The sequence below is a fragment of the Nuphar pumila genome, chromosome 4 (assembly GCF_984573655.1).
Source record: "Nuphar pumila chromosome 4, dmNupPumi1.hap1.1, whole genome shotgun sequence".
NCBI classification, from domain to species: Eukaryota; Viridiplantae; Streptophyta; class Magnoliopsida; order Nymphaeales; family Nymphaeaceae; genus Nuphar; species Nuphar pumila.
The window spans coordinates 33,252,621-33,264,173 of NC_143252.1; positions in this window are offsets into that span (position 1 = coordinate 33,252,621).

Here is an 11,553-nt window from a genome sequence, read left to right on the forward strand (position 1 = left end):
GATTATTTCGCCGACTGCCTCGAGAACCCCATATTCTTCGTATCTGAGACGAATCGGACAGTGGTTCGTTCTTAACGTGATTCGCTGACTCTGTTTTAGTACAAGGTGGGCTCGTTAAGGGGTGTCAACCAGTGGGGTTTGGTTCGGACCCAGGTAGAACCAGACTTAGACCAAATTTTTGGGTATGGTATGGGATCCGTACCTGGGTCTAATCGAGTCTACTATAAGATAAACCAGACCCAGACCCAGACCGGATAAGAACTACATGAACCAGACTAGGACTACACCTGGTAAAATAATATTTTTTATCATTTTTATATTAAAAATTTATGTGTCTTAATTGAAACTCGGGTCAAGCCAAGTCTCGTATAAAATTTCACAAACTATACTCAGGTCCATGTATTAATCAGAGCTTCAGGTCCAAACCCGAGTCTTAATCGGGTCTTCTTATTTGTCACCATACCCGGACCCTATAGGGTTTGGTCCGGGTAAAACCCGACCCATTGACCCCTACTCAGGGTTGAAGTACTTTAGACCATTGTTGTCAGTATCGGTATGGGCCTTGTATCGTTTGGCCAACTATTCAGATGAATCGGCAGATACCCATAAGTTAATCATTCTAAATTGGCCCAATTTTTTTTTTTTAAATATTATGTGTTAATCAGAACGTTGTTAAAGTTATTAAAATAATATTAAAAAATAAATTTAAGTATTTTTTTACATTTTATTAAAAAAATACCAGATTCAAGAGCAAAGCGTATCAATTTTCTGCCAACACGATAAGTATCGACCGATATAAGCCAATAGGCACCGATACTAACAACATTGAATAAGACAAAACCGAGCTTAGGCCTGACAATGGGTGGGATCCTTGTTGGATCCAGTTAAAAGCAGGCTTTCCCACACAACAGCTTGCACGTACAAAGACTCGAGTCCATGTAATGAGGTCCAGAAATTTACTTGCAATCAAAGGTGTTAAATTGGGAGAGACAGGATAAGGTGAGAGGTCCATGTGATGGTGATGGACATCAACCCCAAACAATATGGTTGGATAGTTTACCTTTCAGATGGGTCCCACAAAAGCTTTCAGAGCCGTTCATCTTGTACATGAAATACATCTAAAGCACAAAAGATGAACATCTGAAAAAAGAGGAAAATTGATGGTGTTTGGATTGCCATTCATCTCATGAATGAACGACATCCAAGGCACCTTTGACGGTATTATCATCAATGTTTCTTCTGACCCGATACGGTCTCCTAAATTAGGATCCAATAAGATAACTGGATGGTTAGTTCACATTATCATAACTGATACATTTCAGATTAGAGCAAGGGTTAACCTGTAAAAAAAAGAAGAAAAAAGTGTATTTTATGAGATATAGTAAACGAGCCAAGCTTGAACAATGGGTGTTGAGCTTAGCCTGCTTAGGTCAGCTCTTGCGTAATATGATACACTTGTAAAGATAATGTGTATTTTATGAGATAAACTATATAATATAAAAATATATCAGTTGCTTGGTATGAGTCACTGGGATGTATGAGGGTTGGATTCGGTTGGGATGTGGACGTATTAAACATGATTAGATCCTATTTAATTGATTCCAGGTATGATTTTTTTTTGAAAGGCAAGCTGGGGTTAGGCGGACCCCACCAGTTATTATTCAAGTACTCTTGGGTTTTGAACCTGCAATGTCCCATCACAAAAAGACGTGCACTGACAACTCCTACCAATCAGGCGTAGTCACGTTGGTAATTCCAGGTATCATTTAGATTCAGATGCAGTAACAATCGGCTTAAAGTAGCTCACTAGATGTACTTTCACGTATAATCTGATTAGGATATTAGTAGCACTTGGGTCAGGTTTAGACTTGGATTCAAACTCGGATCAAAACCCTATATTTAGGGGTGTCAATAAGTCAGATTTGGTTCGGACTCATCTGGAATCAGATTTGTACCAGATTTTTGGGTATGGTATCGGGTCTGAACCCGGGTTTAATCCAGTTCACTATAAAAAAAAATCATATTCAGACCCGATAAAAACTACACGAACCAAACCCGGACATACCAGTTAAAATCATATTTTTTTTATCATTTTTACATTAAAAAATTGTGGGCCTTAATCAGAACTCGGGTCGGGTTCAAGTCTGGTATATAATTTCACAAACTATACCCGAGTCCATGTATTAATCGGACCTTAGGTTTCGGACCTGGGTTTTAATAGGGTTTTCTTATTTATCATCATACCTGGATCCTATAAGGTTTGGTTCGGGTAAACCAGGCTAGTTGACACCCCTACCTATATTTAATCTGTAACCAATTGGTATCGGAGCACACATTCTTTTACCAAATCTGTTTAAACAGATTCAAATTTGTTTAGGGCCTGTTTGGAATCTAGGCGCTGGGATGGGCGTTTATACATTTGATGGTCTCGAGGTAAGATCTTGGTCAAACTACCTTGGTGGTTCTGTTTGGAATCTCTAGGATTGGCATTTATGCATTTAGGATGAGAAGTGAGGCCCTTTCTCCTTTGTATTTACACTAAATCATGGATTTGACAACTACAGATTCCAAACAGGACCTTAGATATCCAATCCAAATCCAAATCCAAACCGTTGACATCCCTCGCTACCACTTCAAATGCAAAAACACTGTGAGCTCATTTTTTCACTTTATCATTCTCTAAAAAACAAAACAAAAAAGTATATTTAAACAAATTTCAAACTTCAATATTTTCTTCTTGTCTCCGTACATTTTTTTCCAAATAACGAACTCAGATTCACTTTGGGCTCATAATGAATCGGCTCAAGGTCAGCTCGGTCTCATGATTGAGAGTTAATGCATAGGCCTGAGCTGGTGTTAAGCAAAACAAGCCAAGTTTGAACATGGCAATCCGGTCCTAGTCGCACTAGCTATTGTTCCACAATGTAAACCCGTGGCACACCCCTTGCCCCAGGGAGTCCACCAAGCTTCGGCTAAGCAGTGGCTTATCCCTTGCCCTCATTAATACAAGGGGTTGATGCTTACGAGAATGGAACCCTAAACACCAGTCTAGTGGCCAAGGCCCTTCCACTGCGCCAAACCCCTTGGGGGGTGGCCTTAATTTTGCAGTTAATTTACCTAATTACCTGCCCCACTTCAGGTCACTAGGATCCAATTAAGCAATATCCATTCTGATATATGGCTAAATTTAAGATCGAATCAAATGCAAAAACATAAAAACAGATTTTGTCAGGTTGGTATAAGCCAGATTCTCTTGGATCTTAAGCTTGTTCCGTGGATATCATACCTGACCCAGATTTTTAAACGTGCCTCATTGTTGATCAAACCTAGAATTCAGCCCTTTTGCATTAATGAGGGAGGATCAGGTGCAATGTAATTTCACACTTTTAGTGTGTTGCTGCACCTGATCACCCTCCAATATTGCTTAGCCCCACAACTGACAGACTGTATCTTAAAGATAGAGGGCGATCAGGTGCAGCAGCACACGAAAATTGTGCAATCACATTGTACCTGATCCTCCCACTGATCTAGTAGGATGCCTAACCTTAACCCTCTTGGCCAACCTAGCAGCAGGGAATTTATTGCCCAGAAATGAGCTTTAACAATTTTTTTCCTTCAAACCTGCAGAGACCCTTAGGTTTTGATAGTGTGACCTAACCATCCAGCTATCTCATTCCATCCTGAATTTATCAAGTTAGCGTTGGCAAATAATCATAAAATCTTCAAAATATAAAAAGAAAAAAAAAACTAATACACAAAAGTAATGATTTATGTCGCGTTCAATTAAGATAATTCAGAATAATGCATTAATGACACATCATTAGCACGATCACAAAAGTAAGATATCAATTATAGTGTATAGTAGACCCGTAGTTGACTCAGTCGATAATCAAATCCTTGGTATCAAGCTCATACTTTATTGTTGGCCATCAGATATACTTGCTGGCTTTGAAGATCCCAGATCAAACTCCACTAGCACAAGGGTGTGTCTGTAGCTTTCAGAGGTGGGCCACATAAGGCAGGGTGGTCATGGAGCTCCACCCGGGGTTTGCCCGCTCTTCGGCAAGGGTTCTTTGTCACTATACGTTTCCTCCTCTTTTTACTTTAAGCTATGCCAAGACAAGAGAAAACTCCTTCATTACTGACTGTATATGACAGGCCTTCAGTTGGTAAAACCCTTGAGGTTCTCTCTGTCTACCGGAGAGTACACCCAGCTCAAGCCTTGCAGCAATTGACACCCTCCATGGGTTTCGAACTTGTGATGTCCCATTAACTTGGTCACATTTACCCACCATGAGCAGAGCCATCTTTTTCGTTAACAGCAATACCATAAAATATCAGCTTGGATTGGCTTATTTTACTACTCCAAGTTGGATCATCAATTATTGTTGTCTTAATTTTGATTGGCCGTAGAGAGAGAAGCAAAATTGAAAACTGCTTTCATAAAAAACAATCCAAATTGGTATATATTTACTAAGCCAATCCAAATTGGTAGTCTCCTTTTTCTTTTTCTTTTTCTTTTTCTTTTTCTTTTTCTTTTTTACTTGAGCTGCTGGTTGGGAGTCATTTCATACCATTTTGCAGGAACAAAAATATTAACATGATTATATTTTCTTAAACAGGTCCAATGCAACAACTTTCACAGATTTGTTCCCACTTAGGCATTTGATAGTAGTAAGATCAATGTTGTCAGTATCGTAATCGTTCGGCCACTGATTCAGCTGTATCGGCCGATACCCATACTCAACTAAATCGCTGGGCCACCGATTCAGCTGTATCGCCGATACCGATACTCAACTGAATCGTTCTGTATTGGCCCAAAAATAATAAAAAATTATGACATGTCAATCATAACATGACATGTATTAAAACCATTAAAATAAATATAAAATAATATTTTAAAAGTTTTTTTGGTATTTAAAAAATAACCGATTCAAGCCTGCAGCGTATCAAATTTTTACCGATCAACATTGAGTAAGATACGAGATGATGTTATAGATTTTTTTATAAAGGAAGGCCAATTTCAGCATTTTTTTTAAGGATATTCCAACAGCAGAAATTTTCCTGCATACAGAAATGACAGGCAATCATGAGGCTGGTTATAGTGGTTTGCTCATTAAGACAATAGATGGCTTAAATGCTGGGAATGGGAATTTTCTTGCTAATGAAAACACAATTAGAAAGTAATGACGAGGCAATCCTATTGGCCAGCTCAATAAATATGCAAGAAAAAACATACTTGCTACTAGTGATTTCTATTATAGTTATCAAGACCATTAGGAAGCAATCATGAGCAAAATCTAGTGTTGAGATCATTAAAGATTTGAGCAATAACACTACCTTTACTCACACTCACAGTGCTTTTCTTATTTATGAAAATGCCATTATTGAGTCATCAATGTTGTATTTTTTTATGGTCTCAAAATTATGTGTGAAATCTTGTAAATTTTGGCCTTATTAAACCCCTCTTTGCTTTAGTTTTCAAACTTTTGAAGTAAAACTATTTTTTTCTAAAAAAATGTTTATTCTCACATTGATCATTGCAAGAAATCAACATATATGTTCAAAAAATTGGGTAAAAGAGTGGAAACCTTTGGGGTAGATAGCTTGCCAACTTGGTTTTGACATTGGGTTTGGATTTTGGAATCTTAGACTTAGGACTTAAACTTGGACCATGGATGGTGCATGCTTGCATGTGTATGTGTGGGCGTGGTGCATATGTCTTCTTGATTGTTTGAGTCATAGACCCCTTAAATGCCAACATTTATTCTTTGCAAATGTTTGAGTATTGACTGAGCAATCTGTAGTAATTTCTAATCAAGTTTGACCATACTCATAATAGTCCTGTACACTTATTCCTATAGCAGGGATGCAAACGGATCGGATTTCGATTGATTCTGATCTGGGACAGCCAAATTTTTGCAAATTCGGCTTTCTGAATCCGATCCGTTTTCAACCCTAAACCCTAGCCACTGGCATAAAAATCTAAACTCTTCAGTCTTCCCCTATTTCTAAAGAGGGCAGATCAGGTTTAATCACATTTCAAACATTGAGTGCTGACTGCCACTCATCTTTGGGGTACAACATGTCAGCTGTGGGGCCCAATAGAATTTAGATGGAGGGCATATCAGGTGCAGCGGCACACTAAAGTGTGTAATGTCATTACACCTGATCCGTCATCGTTTCTAAATTGGATGTTCTTAAGCACCATCTTTCTCTCTCATTTTTGCAGAATAGTTAAAGAGGCTAACTTGAGGTGATCAGGTTTTCTGATATCACAGGCCACTGACCACACGTGAAAGTGAGGCAACAGTTAGTTTTTTATTCTGTGAGCATAGTTACAGGAAACCCATTGCACTAATGACAAGATCTTAAGTCGGGGTGCTATCAAGCCAGTTTCTTATTAAATCTAGTTTCCTTTATACCCACTTCTTCAATAATCAATAGGCAAGTGCAGTGGCAAGCTCATTGACACAAATGGCATAAAATTTTCTGGCCGAAACCCTGCCCGAGTTGGATGTCAAGTTCAAACCTGGTTTTTGGTGATGGTACAATCACGCCCTCAGGATACATCCACTTGATTTGATAGAGGCAAGGGAGTCGAATGTCAAGTTCAAACCTGGTTTTTGGTGACCGGTAAAAACCCGTCCTCAGGGTACATCCACTTGATATAGAGGCAAGGGACGTGCAAACCACACACCCCACCACCACCACCACCACCACCACCACACACAAACAAACGCATTTTTTTTACTCTCCCAGACCAGAATTGAATTTGAGATAACGAAACTCATTCATCTCATACATATGCCACTGCTTTTTTTATATTTACACAGAGAAACCGCCCACAGGATCAAAGACCTAGTCGCACTGGCTCTGCCTGACGTATTTACAGTCGTTGTCCTATTAAATGTGGAGTAAGATAATTGTTGTCCAAGAGTGACACTAGAAAAGGTTAGGGTTGAAGGCATTGGTTCAAATTCTAGGCTTGTCTAGAACAATAAAAACATTATCCTCGGTGAAAACTGCACATAATGCACCAGTTTGAAATTTTTGTGCTCCAACAACTCTTCACATGCCAGCATTTTTTCTTCCTTTAAGATGGAGCCTGTAGTTTAAAGTTGACTAATGGATGCTAATTTCCAGAAAATTAATATGGTTTTTATCTCTTTATTTTTTTATGATGATCTAGAAACAATGAAACCAATTGAAAAAAACACATCAGGGCATGACGAATGCGAAATTTCACATTATATGCAAGGTGAAATTGGCCATATATTAACAACGGGGCTCCGCGTGATTGGTAGGAGCTGTCAGTGCACGCCTCCTAGTGGTGGGACATTGCAGGTTCAAACCCCAGTGGTACGTTGAATAATAACCGGTGGGGTCTGCCTAGCCCCAGCTTATCTTTCAAAAAAAAAATTGGCCATATATTTAATATTGGCATATTTTTTTCTTTTTTTATAGTCAAGCTGAGGTTAGGCAGACCCCTACCAGTTCATTGAAAAAACATGAAAACTATTACAATCATCTACACAAAAATGGGTGCCAAGCAGGAGACTGATCTTTCCAATATCTTTCCAATATTGGATCAGACCCCTCCCGCAAGAAGAGCTAATTTTCTACTGGTTAGTTGTACAATAATTGTATCAAATTTTTAATCTGTCAAAACTATACAGATATCAAAACTGAAAGGATGTGGACCGAGCTATCTCTGCCTTCCAATCTGCGATTTAGACCAGTCGCAATCTTTAAAGGAAGGTAATGTCATTATCCTCTGGTTGTACTGTAAATATCCTAAACTGTTAAGAAAATTTTCTTAAGGGGTTCATATTTGGTACTAACAAAGGTAAAAAAAGCATTGGAACTGGGAATCATAGGTGCAAGCCGTATCATCTCAATCTGACTACGTAGATGTGTTCAACGTGGCTTATTTACTAAAGATTAGACCTTGGTTAGTGTTTTTGAGTTTTGAAGTTTTGGTACATTGTGGGCCAGTGATTTTTGAGGTCTTTGAAAACTTGCTTACATATCACAATCATATAGTTTAGTTTTTACTCGATAGTATTATACCTTCATTAATTAGTACCATCTAAGCATAATTTGCCAAAAAGAAAGTAATTAGTTCAATTTTTTTGCTGAGGTTTTTATATCATCTTTGGAGAATTTTAAATTTCTTAGAGGAGAAAAAGTTGGTTCATGAATCAAACTTCTGTTTTATGGGCAGTTTTTAGTATAAAATAGACAAAATAACTCTAGTTGACTATTTCTCTTAAGATAGCTCCGTTAAAGAATAAATTATTGCTCTCGAAAAGCAAATTTCACTTAGAAGACCGTATGCATGGTATCTCAATAACTATCTTAAAATTGCATTCACTGCAAGAAAATGGGGTTTTACTGGCGCAATAATTGCACCAGTAAAAGCCTTTACTGACGCAAAACGTGTGCTAATAGGTGCGCCAATAAAAGTCCCCCCAGAAATATATACAGCATTTATTTCTGAGAACAGTAACGCAAACGAATTCATAGAAGTACATATTAGGACAACTTCCCAGCATAGTCAAACTATAATAAAATAAAACGCTCAGAGCTACATCAAACCATCCCACACTGAGGAAATTGCAATCGGCCTTGTATATGAAGTTGATAGGTGAATAGTAAACAAACAGCTAAAACAATTTTAGAAGATTAAGCACACACGATAAACACGAACTTTTACGTGGCTCGGTCAATGTGATCTACGGAAATACTCTCCCACGATTTTGAGAGAAAGGTTTCCTTGCTTTATATAAAAGTTTGCACAATTTAGAGTCCTTGAAGGAAGAGACTGTTGTCTTGAGAACATACAAGAATGTCTAGGGCTTTATTTGGATTGATGAAGTTTAACTTGTTTTTGAGTCTCTGAATGATTTTCATGAATGAGTCCTATTCCCTTGAGACTCCTTATAAGATAGAGTTTGTTGGCGATCAGAGGCGGAGCTTGGGGGGGGGGGGGGGGGGGGGGGTGCGAAACAGTTAAAAAAAAATTTAAAAGCCCAGTCCTAGCCCAGCCCTGATTCCATATGAAATAGATTTTTATCCATTTTTTTTAACCCAGTCCAGCCTTAGCCCAGCCCTGACTGCAGCAAATAGTTTGATTTGTCCATATGAAATAGATTTTTATTAATAATTGTAGCCATTTTTTTATTTTATCTAAATTTTTTTATTTTTTTGCTACACCCCTGTTTGCCCCCCCCCCCCCCCCCCCTCACATGAATCCTAGCTACGCCACTGTTGGTGATGATCAACCTCCTCATCAACCTCATCGGGATGGTTTCCATGAGGATTAAACTCCTTCATTTGAGCACACTTGAGAGTCATGTATGACTATATTTTTGACATGCCCCCCTCAAGCTGACCTCCATGAGGTTGAGTTTGTCTCTAAATTAAGTGAACCTTGGTCCTACTAACGGTTTTATGAGGGCACCTACAACCTGTTCTTGAGTTGGAACAAATTGAACTTTAATTTCTTCATTTGCAACTTTTTCCGAATAAAGTGGTAGTAAATTTCTATATGCTTAGTTCAGGCATAAAACACTAGGCTTGCTGCCAGTTAAGTTGCACTAAGATTATCACACAAAAGTATGGGTGACTCACTAGTAGTAACTTTTAGCTTTCTTAACAATTGTTTGATCCACACTAACTCAAAAATAACTTTATATTCTAATTCATTGTTAGATCTGGCAATTGTACGTTGTTTGGTTGAGTTTTAGGATAAGAGGTTTGAACTCAAAGACATCAGATAACCTTCTATCGATTTTCTATCATCTGGGCACTGTGCCCAATCAACATCTAAATAAATGCTCAATTGTACCAATGTAGACTTCTTGATTTGCTATCCCATATTTATGTTTCATTTCAAATGTCAAAGAATCTGTTTAACATGATCTCAATGGTCCTAACTTGGTTCGTGCGTGAACTAGCATGCTTTGTTTACTGAAAATGCTATGCCAGGTCTAGCAAAAGTAAACAATACTCCGGTATTCAATAGAATTTTCTAACATAATTCATTTATGTCTGGATAGCATAACGTTAGGAGCAGCGGGTGTGACCACTGGCTTGCAATCTGCCATACTTATTTTTGTAAGAATATCCAAGATATATTGTCTTTAATATAAAATCATTCCACCAGTAGAGTCTAGGATAACTTCAATTCCAAGAAAGTAATGTAGAAAACTCAGATCTTTAATAGAGAATTCATATCCAAAATTTTGTATTATACAATTGACCTTGTCCTGCGAGTTTCCTGTAATTATAATGTCATCAACGTAAACCAGAAAAAACATGTGAAGTTGTCTGGTATGACAAATGAATATGGAAGGATCGACTCTTAACTCAATAAAATCGAGTTTTTTGAAATAAACTTGAAGTCTTTCAAACCATGTTCTGAGAGCTTGTTTCAGTCCATAGAGAGCTTGATCAAGTTTACAAGCATAGTGAGGATGACTCTTATCTCCAAACCTATGTGGTTGAACCACATAGACAAAAAAAACATTATTAACATTTAATTAGTGAATTGGTCATCCCGAACTAACAATAATAGATAGTACCATTATGACAGGCGTGAGTTTAATGGCTGAGCTAAAAGTCTCAAAGTAATCAACGCCTTCTAGCTGAATATATCTATTAACAAGTAAATAAGCTTTGAATCTAACAATGTTACCAACTAAATTGATAACATTTTCTGAAGAGACAAGGCTTCAGGTTTCATTTTTATGAAGAGTGTTGATTTCTTCTTCCATAGTCTGACGCCACCTAGGATCTGCATTGGCTTTGTCAAAATTGGATGACTCATGTTCGGTTTGGTTAATTTTACTTAGTATAGCAATAAGATGTATGGATCCAAAGAACAGTCTAGGTCACAGGGTTTTATCTTGGGACCTGATTAACATATGATGAGTTCTGGTAGGTGTGTGGTTAAAGAGATCTACAATGAAGTTCAATTGATCAGAAGAAGAGGATGACAACACATTTTCACTCGATCTCTCTTCTAAGAGAGTGTCAGTAGTAGGAGACAAGATTCCTGGTGTTGGATTAGGTTCTGGAGAGGATGGTTCACCTGAAACACTATACAATGATGGCATCTCAAGGATGGACAATTTAATTGAAGGGTTACACGGGTGAATATATTCTTTTGATGTGAGGGGTTTTTCGCTTCCAGCAAAAATAAAATTTTCCTCATCAAAACTACATGTCCATAGATAAACATCTTCTAGATCACAGGATCATAAATGTATCCTTTGTAGTTAGATCTATAACCTAAGAAAATGCAAGGTTTGGACTTAGGTTAAGTTTAGATTTAACATATGGAACAAGATATGGATAACAAGTATATCAAAAAAATTTGAGATGTTCATATCCAGAAGTACGATGAAACAAAAGTTCATAGAGAGATTTCTAACCCAAAGTTGAAGAAGACAACCGATTAATAAGTTAAATGATAGTTTTAAAGGCATCAACCCAATTTTTTTTACCAAGACTAGCATAAAACAATAAGGCCAAACCATACTCAAT